Source organism: Macrobrachium nipponense, chromosome 24, assembly GCF_015104395.2.
Source record: "Macrobrachium nipponense isolate FS-2020 chromosome 24, ASM1510439v2, whole genome shotgun sequence".
NCBI lineage: Eukaryota > Metazoa > Arthropoda > Malacostraca > Decapoda > Palaemonidae > Macrobrachium > Macrobrachium nipponense.
In genome coordinates, this window is record NC_061091.1 from 19,680,715 (window position 1) to 19,693,214 (window position 12,500).

The following is a 12,500-nucleotide window of genomic DNA, read 5'->3' on the forward strand; positions in this document are numbered from 1 at the left end:
GGGACATGAAACGAGAAAATACAATGAAAAGTGACATGACACGAGAGAATACAATGAGAAAGGGACATGAAACGAGAAAATACAATGAAAAGTGACATGACACGAGAGAATACAATGAGAAAGGGACATGAAACGAGAGAATGTAAGAAAAGGAAATGAAACGAGAGAATACAATGAGAAAGGAACATAACACGAGAGAATACAATGAAAAAGGGACATGACACGAGAGAATACAAAAAGAAAAGGAAATGAAACCAGAGAATATAATGAGAAAGGGACATGACACGAGAGAATACAATGAGAAAGGAACATAACACGAGAGAATATAATAAGAAAAGGAAATGAAACGAGAGAATACAATGAGAAAGGAACGTGACAAGAGAGAATACAATGAGAAAGGGACATGGCACGAGAGAATACAATAAGAAAAGGAAATGAGACGAGAGAATACAATGAGAAAGGGACATGAAACGAGAGAATACAATGAGAAAGGGACATGACACGAGAGAATACAATGAGAAAGGGACATGACACAAGAGAATACAATAAGAAAAGGAAATGAGACGATAGAATACAATGAGAAAGGAAATGAAACGAGAGAATACATTGCGAAAGGGACATGACACGAGAGAATACAATAAGAAAAGGAAATGAAACCAGAGAATACAATGAGAAAGGGACATGACACGAGAGAATACAACGAGAAAAGGACATGGCACGAGAGAATACAATGAGAAAGGGACATTGCACGAGAGAATACAATGAGAAAGGGATATGAAACAAGAAAATACAATACAAAGATAAAACACCTGAACAGAAATGAACTATCATCTCCGTGAAATGTTAAAAAATTATCGCTTGAGTTTTCTCTTCAAACTAATTTGCAAATTCAGTCACTTATACAAACTAAGTCGATGCTTATCTATATTTATCATTAGGCCTTTTAGCTACAAATTAAGTGACTTTCAGTCATAATAACGTATAGTTTCAGTCACTTAAATTGTTGAACAATTAAAAAATTGACTTCCGTCACTTACATTGCGTTAAGAGTTACAAAATGTATAATATCATTGCTATAAGTTATACAAAATCCTAAGCCAATGTAAATTCATTTGACCTTTTTAGCAACAAATACAGAGAATTTCAGTCATAATTCAAGTCACAGATGTATACGGAACAACCAAAGGCCAGGAAATTCTCCTAAAAAGAGCATCTGGCCTTGTTACCAGGCAAAATCAGCTTTTCTGGCAGAGCTAGGATCCCTCAGTTATGTTTCCATGGTAACACCACCAAAAGGAAGAACTTCACGGAAGAAATATTAAAAAAGAAAAAAGAAATATTCACAGGGGGTAAAGGAGGAAATCCTTGTCGACAGCAACTAACAAGGATGCTAAAATAAAACGTCTAGATTAACTTGGACGCAAACTTAAGAAGGAAGAAGCTTGCCGAGTTTTAAGAACTAGATGAAAGGGCCAGCAGGAAATTAAAATTTCAGTCGGGTAGTGTTGACGTGACAGTTTACAAATAAATATAAATGGAACGCTGAATGCTAGACTGGTGAAAATGGTAAGAATGACGCATTTGCTCAATTATATACTCTCATTAGAAAGCTACAGTCATTCGGTTGACCCTGTTACTCCCAAAAGGTCAGCTTCTCAGGTCATCCTTCCTGAGACACTATTGACCTTGTTTAAATCTTCAACGCTCCCTCATGCATTAAAAGGACGCTCAGCGCTGTGTTCTACATTACACCGTTATTATCCCATGAGCAAATGCCTGAATATTCATGGAACCTGTAATCTGAAGTATATGATAAGAGTTGACTGTATTTTTTTTAATCTTAGTGATGTGATATTACATCTATGTATTGAAGGACTGTCACAGAATAATTTCCTGGCCCGCAAGTTTATAGATAAATTGTGTATTTTGTGTACTCTGTACATACTACCTACCACATAAATAGGCCTTTTTCATTCATGCACTTCCCATTTCTCTTTTCCCTCTTCTACTTTGCTAAATCAAACTTTTATTATCACTCTTCCAAATCTCACATTCTCACTCTTACTCTCAGCTCCTTCGTGCCTCATTATTCCACATTTCCTGATTACACATTTCATTTTCCTCTCTCTCTTCTTGCATTTTCCTCCCTCCCCCCACCTCCCCGTCAGCCAGCGACTTCTACCTCTCTCTCTCTCTCTCTCTCTCTCTCTCTCCTCCTTCGCAAATAGCCGCCAGGAACCTTGACCAAACAAAGGAATAGATGGGCCTCGGTTCTGAAGGCAAACAAGGCCATTCCGGCGAATTTCTGAAATCCAGCCTCATGCCGCTTCCTTCCTTCCTTCCTTCCTTTCTTTCTTTTTCTCCTTCCTTCTTCCTTTCATTTTTCTTTCTTCCTTTCTGTCTCTCTTCACATCCCTCTCTTCCTTTCTTTTTTTAACTTTATTCCTCTCGTTCTCTCCTTCTCTTCTTTCCACCTTCCTTCCTTATTTATTTCTTTTTTCTTTCTTCCTTTCCTCCTCTCTCCCTTCCTTCCTTCCTTCTTTCTTTCTTTTTTAGCTTTCTTTCTTCCTCCCGTTCTTTCTTTCTTTTTTCGTTCTTTTTGCCTTCCTTATTTCTCTCTTTCTTTCCTCCTTCCTTCCTTCTTTACCTCTTCCTCTTTTCCGCCTTGCGAGCGCACACGGAAGACGGATATTAAATCACACAGATATATCAGTATTCACCAGCTAGTAATTCCCTAGAGAGAGAGAGAGAGAGAGAGAGAGAGAGAGAGAGAGAGAGAGTTTTAATCATTCACCTGATCCGGTTTCGTTATTTGGTACAAAATGCTTTTGGCAGCCACTAATGTTCTCATAGATTTCTATGAAAAGAATATTATAAATAAAACATTTCTTAATAAAATGTTGAGTTCAGCGATATTTCGGGAACGTTACAATTTTCATCAATGCGTAATTCTAAGGTGAAATAATAATAATAATGATAATAATCATACTAATAATAATATATTGGAAGGAGACCCTCTTTCAAACAAGTCTTATTGAAAGATATTACTGCATCAGCTGCATTTAACTGGTAAATAGTCTTCTCTAAATAGAAAAGACTATTTACCAGTTAAATGCAACTGATGCAATATAATAATAATAATAATAATAATAATAATAATAATAATAATAATAATAATAATAATAATAATAATAATAATAATGTTGTTGCTTATGTTTACTATAAAATCACGAGCAATAAAAATGAAGAATATTTCGTCACGATGCAAAAATTTACATTATTATTTTTTTTAGTCAGTTTAGAGGAGATAATCCACCTTGACCTTGAAAAAAAGTAAGGCTTCATTTAACCTCGGAGTTTTGCCAAATTTTATAAACAATCACAAACAAATAATTTTGTAGCCGAAATCTGTGTACTTCATGTGGTGCAATGTAGACATTACTGAAGGGTGTTTGCAGCGCCCCTACGGTCCTCTAGCTGAACCCACTTTCATAAGTTTTTGCTGTTCAACTTCTCTAACTGCTACTTTCAAATCCTTGTACTTTATATCTCCCTATTTTCTAGAACTCTTTACTTTGCTGTCCAACCTCTCCGACTCCCTCTTTTCACTGTCTAGAGCACTGGATGCCAGACAGTGGCCCAGTGCTTGGCTTGGCAGCCTAAAATTCATAAAACCAAACCAACGAATGACTTGAGTTCAGATCCTCAGTTGTTGATACCAATAAGATGTTACAAAGTTCATGGGTTGGTTTCTCACTTTATCAAATACCCCTACCTGCTATTTTTTTTTATTTTTTTTTTGTATGCTATATACCATACCCACTTAACCAGGTTTCATACCCAATCTACCGTTTTTGGCATTAATACCCTTCCTTATGGCTTTCATAACCATCAAGGAATTCCAGTTTAAAAGCGCCATCCACTTCTGGCAACGACGCGCCATGTATAAGGAAGGTTATGTAAATCCTCCTTTGCCTTCTCTCACTCGCCCCCCCCCCCCCCCCCCGCACCCCTCACTCCCTTTCCAGATCCCCAAAAAACACGACACCCTCCTTCACCCACTCCCCCTTGCTATCCTTTCCTAAAAGCTCTTCCCCCTCCCCCTTTACCTCTCCCCTTTCTTCCACTCACCGTCTCTCTCTCTCTCTTCCTCTCTCAATGACCTCTGACCTTTCTTCTCCCCCCACAAAATCTACTCCCTCCTCTTCGCACGTCTTTCATCAATGTTGTCGCTTTCCACTCTCACTCTCACTCACACACACACACACTCTCTCTCTCCCTCTCTCTCTTTCTCTCTTCCTCACCCCTTTTTCCCGCGAGCAACAGCGATAGAGAGAGACCCGGTTAATTTATGGCTATTTTGAGTTCGTCCCTTCTAACCTTTCCCGATGGCTGGCTGGCGAACGCTTCCTTTGTTGTGCGAGGCTCTCTCTCTCTCTCTCTCTCTCTCTCTCTCTCTCTCTCTCTCTCTCTCTCACGGTTGATTCCAGAGGCTTTCTTTTATATTCCATGCTTAAAGAGCCCCATCTGTGAAGGATCCGCTTTGATGACATTGTTGAGAGAGAGAGAGAGAGAGAGAGAGAGAGAGAGAGAGAGAGAAATAAACACCACCTGAGAGAAGTCCACTACTGCCAACACTTCTTCCGCTGCTACTTTTGTTATTAAAAAAAAAAACCGAGGGACAATCATTTTTTTCCCAGCTGTCTGTCTGTCTGTCCTATACAGTCCAAGTAACCTAGGACAACCTAGTTATAAAAGGTTTTTCCCAAAATGTAAAATGATGGTTCCAATTTCTATAGATCTTCACAACTTTAACCTTGGCCATGACCTTTGAACTATAAGACACAGAGACTTCACACACGGCAAGCACCCTTCACTAATGCAGCTCTTTAAGATGATAACAAGGTCAGTGACCTTGGCCATGACCTACATACTAAAAGCATGACCTTCATACTGAGAACAGCTGCCGTCGGGTCATTTTTCGTTTCACAAAAACTTTTTTTTTTATCTACAAATTATTTATGCCTTTATAATGACTAAAGTATAATGGCTACTTTTATGTAGAGAAGTGGGCTGGGGACTATGCTATCCAAAATCAGTAAACAAAAGAACAAAAGCATGATGAATTTTTCAGCTGTGACAAAAAAGAAAAGAAAAAAAAAAGAAACATTCATGAATTTTGTGTTGACACCAATACCTATATTGATATAGGTCGTACCAACGATTGTACATTTATTTAATGCAGGAAACAGAGCGTGCAATCGAGGCTAAAGCTAAGTATACTAATGTTACTACAAATACAAAATAGTAAATACCGCACAGTAATATCCTTAAGCGAAAATGTGAAACTCCAATTAACACACGCACACACACCTCACACACGCAAAATATATATATTATATAATATATATATATATATATAGATATATATATATATTTCTATTTATATGTTTATATAAATACAAGTACACACACAGACACACACACACACACACACATATATATATATATATATATATATATATATATATATATATATATATATAGTATATATATATAATTGATTGACAAACAATGGAAATAACTCAGGGAATTAGAACTGTCTGTTTTCTCAGCACAAAGAAAGGAATATTTCCTTATCACATAATGTTAAGTTATGATGTAATATTTTTCAAACACTTTTATTTAATAAACCATGCTAAGCATGACATATGGGATGGTCCTAAGTTCGAGGGCAATCAGAAACTGTATAACAAGCCTAACAATATTTATTTAAAAAAAAAAAAAACTCACAGTTCACCGTTTAAAAACACTCTTAAAGCATTTTGAAAATGAACATTAACAGATGAACAATTGACTTTCATATGACTTCAAATTAAATCCTTCGTGGGTAAAGGTTGGAGAGGACCTCTACTCCAGAAGCTGAAAACAGAAACAAAAGCCATATATAAACAAAAAAAAATTACATACATTTAACACAGCACTAATTCTCAATGACTGACTATAACAGATTAACATTGTACAATAATATAAATGGCTTCAAAACACTATATTTTTGAAATAAAGTAAACAAATACAAAGACCACCCTCATCCACCCTGTGCGAGTCTCAGCCGTGAACTAAGGCAGCGGCTACGAAAAGAAAGATGGCGAATGGGGATGACGACGACAAAATGACATTAGAAACTGAAACACATTATTGGAACATCATAACAAATAGGAAAAAAAAAATTAATTCTTACATTCTTCCGCCCCAAGATAATTTTCAAAGAAAATTATAGAACCTATGTAGGATTGCGGGACAATGCATCAGCTAGAACGTTGGCAGATCCTTTGATATAAGATATTTGAAACTGGTACTCCTGAAGAAGGAGACTCCAGCGCATCAGTCTTGCATTATGAGCTTTGATATTTCTTAGGTAAGTCAAAGGACGGTGGTCCGTCTCTAGAAAGAACGATCTTCCATACAAGTACTGTTGGAACTTTCCCACAGCCCAAACAATTGCTAAGGTTTCTTTTTCAATGACTGAGTACTTAACTTCGGATGGCTGCAACTTGCGACTGGCATAAGCAATAGGAAATGGCATACCTTCAGAATCGTATTGTAACAGTGCACCTCCTATTCCCTGATCACTTGCATCTGTTCTCAGACCAAATGGCTTACTAAGGTCTGGCAACCGCAAAATAGGGCGCAAGAGTTAAACCTTCTCCTTTAACATTTCAAATGCCTCTCTCGCCTTAGAATTCCAGCCGATTATATCGGGTTGATTTTTCTTTCAAACAATCAGACAGAGGGGCAGAAATACTTCCAAATTGTGGGAATAAATCTCCTATAGAAGGAAACAGACCCTAAAAATGATCGTAATTGCCGTTTCTTACTTGGAAAAGGCATATCCACAATTGCCTGTACCTTATCTGGTAATGGCTGCAGAGAATTCCTACAATCTGGTAGCCCAAATAGTGAATTACCTCGTAACCAAAACGACACTTAGAGGGACCACAAGTTAAATTCCAACTGCGAAGTCTGTCAAACACTTTCTCGAGGGCCACCAAGTGTTCAAGCCATGAGCTAGAGTGAACAAAAATATTATCAAAATAAAAACTAACTTGATCTAAATTTTTCAACACTTGGCGCATCAGACGGTTATATGTACTGCAGGCAGTACTTAATCCAATGGCATTCTTTTGTGAATTGAAATAACCCCCTATTAGTACTGAATGCGTATATTTTCCGGCAAGATTCTTCCCATTGGAACCTGGTAATAAGCTTTTGCCAGATCAATTTCAGATAAATATTTGCAATTTGAAAATTTGTCTAAATTTTCATCGATAGTAGGAATAGGTTCACAATCAAACACTGTTGCAGCATTCAACTGCCTAAAATCAATACACATCCGATAACTGGCATCAGATTTTTTTTTTTTACTAGCACGACAGGTGAGCAATAGTTAGATACCGATGCTTCAATTATATCAAGCTCTAACAATTTGTCAACTTCACTGTTAAATACCTCTCTTAAGTGATAAGGAATGGAGTAAGGCTTTCTCTTGACAGGCTCTGTGGTAGTTAACTTGTATTGAATGGCTCAAGTTTTTAACACAACCAGGTATATCACTAAGAACATCCTTATAGCTGTCTAACAATGTGGATAACGTCCTGCCTTTTGTTCTGTAGTTAGAGAGGGATTCAGACATCAGGCTCAGTCTTCGACTCTGTCTACCACTGGCAAAGGAGAATCTGTACATTGAGGCAACTACAGCAGCCTGCACCAAATCCAAAGGGTTCCCATTAAAACATTCTGTTTCAAAAGGAGTAACCTCATCAAACACTTGCAAATTATTAATAGTAGCCCTGCGGTAATACTTTTTCAACATATTCACATGGAAAAGTTTATGTTTATTCCTTACCTCTATAATGAATCAACAGGACCTTTCTTACCAATTACCTTAAATGGACCCTTCCCACTGAGTTAAGAGTTTATTAGTGTCAGAAGGTAAAAGTAGCAGAACTTCATCACTATCACAAATTTTCTATCGGATGTTTTCAGATCATAATAAGTTTTGTACTTGCTAAAATTAACCTCGGCATTCTGGAAAGCAATCTGGGCTGTTTCTTCTAACCTATTGCGCAGATCCAACACATACTCATAAGAATTCCTAATCTCTTCATTAAGGTCCTGATTAGTAAACAACTCTTTCAATATGGATAAAGGACCTCTCACATTTCGTCCATAAATCATTCGAATGGAGAAATCCTAAAGTATTGTTAGGGATCTCTCTAACGGCAAATAAAGCACAAGGGAGGTACCTGTGCCAAACAGCGAGGATAATCTGAACAAATTTTTTTTAATTTTTTTAATTATACTTTTCAAGACACCATTAAAACGCTCACAATACCCATTAGCCCGTGGATGGTATGTGATGTAAAAATTGGTTTTATATTAAGTAATTTATGTACTTCTTCCATCACTGAAGAAAAACAATTGACGTCCCCTATCTGACAGAACCTCCTTAGGGATACCTACACGTGTAAAATAGTTAAAAGGGCTTCAGCACAAGAAATAGAATATTTTTTTTAGAGGAATAGCCTCAGGGTAACGTGTAGCACAATCAACTAATGTCAAAATAAACCTATGACCGTCCTCAGAATGGGGGTGACAAAGGCCCAACTATATCAACTGCAACCTTTGCAAATGGTTCGGTTATTATAGGCATTGTTTGAAGGGGTGCCTTCTTGACACGACCTTGGGAAGTAGTCCTCTGACAGATATAACATGATCTACAATAACGCAGTATATCAGCTGTGGCACCTGGCCAAAACCAAAAAGTACAGTGCAAACACTTTTTGTTTAGTTTTACAATTACTAAAATGTCCAGACAACAATGAATCGTGGGCAATTTCCATAATTAATTCCCTGAACTTTTGTGGTAGCCACCAGAACTTTTACTCCTAACATCACGCTATTTTGCTCTCTATACACTTTCTGTAAAGAAAACCGTTATCAATAAAGTACTGGAAAACATTTCCCTTAGATATTTCAGTAGTTTGTTTATCAAGCTTCTCACGAAGCTCTTCAAAGTAGGGCAATTCATTTGTTCTTGCTTAAAAACTGACGCACTCACATTTAACAAGTCACCAAGAACCTTCAATTTCTTTGTAATAAGGGGAGCTGGAAGAGCATTACCAGCTTTTACTTGACCTCTGGTCATTAACAGATTGGCAGGTAGATGTATCCTTATCATCCTACTTGTCCAATAAGCACACCACAAAACTTAATGGGAAGCCTTTACCACTTCAGTCCAACCTGTAAAATAAGCACAATCAATATGACACTTAACCACAGGAAATTTATCAGTTCTACCCAAATAATCACTAACAGATGCAAATTTAGTGTGTTCATCAAAAGGTATGGGCGGTAATAGCTTATCAGACACAACTATACAAGTACATCCCGTATCTCGTACCATGGTCGAGATATTAGCTCCATTTACCTTACAATTTTCAAATTTCAGAGAGCCACATACAGTAGAGACAAACATAAAATTAATTTTATGAGGAACGACATTACCATCTTCAGAGTCATTACACCCAGGATTACTATCAGTTAAAACATTATGAATCATAGGATTCTCTTTCCTTGTCAATGATTTATTCTGAGGACACTGAGGTCTTATATGACCTTCTAAACCACAACAATGACAAATTATTTTCCCTTTTACCTTCGTATTATTCGGCTGTAAGACTGAATGGATCGAACTCTTTAATGAATTAGTGTTATTGACCAATGACTTCCTCGAACTACTTTTAGACAATTTGTTATACAAATTATGAGCAGCCGCATAAGTATCTGCCTCATTAATCAATTCATCAAAAGTACGCCACTTTCTGTCTTTAAGGGTACTGCGTAACTCGGGAGTTACTGAAGCTAATAACTGGTCACACAAAATAAAGTCCAATAAAGATTCATAACTATTATTTACCTTTGATGTTTCCAACCAATGATTCAAAAGCCTACGTAAAGTAAAGCCAAACTGTCGAAATGTCTGATGGGGGGGGGTGCGAGCACGCCGAAATTCAGTTCTATAATAATCAGAGTTCATATAATAAGCATTCAACAACTCTTTCTTCAAATCGGAATAAGTACTAGTGGCTTCAGAAGCAGCGTTACATAAATCTCCCTTAGTTTACCCTGTACAACGGTAAAAGTAATACACGTCAGTCTCTAAATTCCACCCATTTGCTTCACAAATTCTCTCAAAATATGAAAGAAAAACACTAAAATCATCACCTTCCTTAAAACTAAGCAATTTTATTTCATCTGACGAATGTCTGGAACAAGGGCTAGAGACATTAGTGGGAGTCGCAGCCCTCTTTGAAAGCATGTCTATTTCATGCTGCCAATCTTTACTTCTCTCTTCTAATTTTTTAAATTCTAACTCTCGTTCTTGTGATCGCTCTTCCCTTGCTTGTGCTCGCTCCTCTCTCTCAATATTTTGTTGATGAACGATAAATTTTACAGCATCATCCCCAGCCAAACCAAGATCACTAGCCAGTTCTCGTAGTTTAGTTAAATCAGACATGGTGATAAACACTAATTCATATATCAAAATGAGTTCACGAAAAAAAAATGACCGCAACGTAACAAGTGGACTTTAGCTCAATACAGTTGAGCCCTGATTAAAGGCAGGCAATTATAGAAGGGTCATTATACAATATACACGAACCTAACCTTGTACCTTAAACCAGGAAAAGTAACAATGGTGCTTGGTATAACGACCATACACAACACTTCACGCAACAATATAGGCCAGTCTCCCACACGACCTCAATGGCACAGTAATGAAAGCACCCATAAGACTTAGGACCCCACACCTGACACCAATGTAATATTTTTCAAACACTTTTATTTAATAAACCATGCTAAGCATGACATATGGGATGGTCCTAAGTCGAGGTGCAATCAGAAACTGTATAAAAAGCCATAACAATATTTATTTAAAAAAAAAAAAACTCACAGTTCACCGTTTAACACTCTTAAAGCATTTTGAAAATGAACATTAACAGATGAACAATTGACTTTCATATGACTTCAAATTAAATCCTTCGTGGGTAAAGGTTGGAGAGGACCTCTACTCCAGAAGCTGAAAACAGAAACAAAAGCCATATATAAACAAAAAAAAATTACATACATTTAACACAGCACTAATTCTCAATGACTGGCTATAACAGATTAACATTGTACAATAATATAAATGGCTTCAAAACACTATATTTTTGAAATAAAGTAAACAAATACAAAGACCACCCTCACCTCCACCCTGTGCGAGTCTCAGCCGTGAACTAAGGCAGCGGCTACGAAAAGAAAGATGGCGAATGGGGATGACGACGACAAAATGACATTAGAACTAAAACATTATTGGAACATCATAACAAATAGGAAAAAAAAATTAATTCTTATATATGTAAACTTCAGAAAGGTAACAAATTTAATTCACACTTTCATCGAAAATTGCGCTCATGACCAACCATCCTGGAAGACTCAGGAAATTACCAAATATTCTGAAGAACCTTGATAATAATAATAATAAAAAAATAAAAAAATCACGCCCCACCTCGGCAAGGTGAATGACCACAAGAACCACGGAATCAGCAGAATGTTACGGCTTCTTTTTGCACACAAACACACACACACACACACACACACAGGGAGACAAAAGGAGTGAGATCAGAGTCACGATTTCCTTTCTCGCCAAAACACATACACACACACGAACGCATACACACAGGCAGGTCAATGGTGGTCGTCAACCCCTGATCTTGAGTGAGAAGATGATGGTGAAGACGAGAGAGAGAGAGAGAGAGAGAGAGAGAGAGAGAGAGAGAGAGAGAGAAGCTTATTTTTGCACTGGTTCACAACGGAAGAAAACGAAGCAGCTATTAGTTATAATAATTAACGCGGTTCCACATGACTGGACCTTCAAGTCTAGAGAGCATTCATTCCTTCCAGACGATGCCATGGAAATATGTAAGAATATGAGAGTCAAAGATAAGTAAGAGTATGAGGACAAAGACTAAGAATACGAAGGAAAACGTTTTGTACAATATTTCTAGTATGAGGACAAAGACTAAGAATATGAAGGAAAACGTTTTGTACAATATTTCTAATAACAATCTGCATGGAGGGAGTCAAAAAAAGAAACCTAGAAATTGAACCTATGAGAACCAAATTTGCAAAAACCATGAAATGACGTGAATTCATTGAAGTAGTTTAACCAGACCACTGAGCTGATTAACAGCTCCCCCAGGGCTGGCCCGAAGGATTCGATACTTGCACGTGGCTAGGAACCAATTGGTTACCTAGCAACGGGACCGGACCTATAGTTCATTGTGGGATCCGAACCACATATCGAGAAATGAATTTCTAATCACCAGAAATAAATTCCTTTGATTCCGCGTTGGCAGAGTGAGAAACGAACACGGGCTACCAAATCAGTAGGCTAG

The 12,500-nt window shown here is 37.3% G+C and overlaps 1 long non-coding RNA gene across 1 annotated transcript in view; it reads right to left on the reverse strand.

Annotated features, from left to right (window-relative positions):
• LOC135203801 (uncharacterized) overlaps positions 1–12,500 on the reverse strand; it is a 1,058,044-nt gene that overhangs the window by 112,781 nt on the left and 932,763 nt on the right. The window lies entirely within an intron of this gene.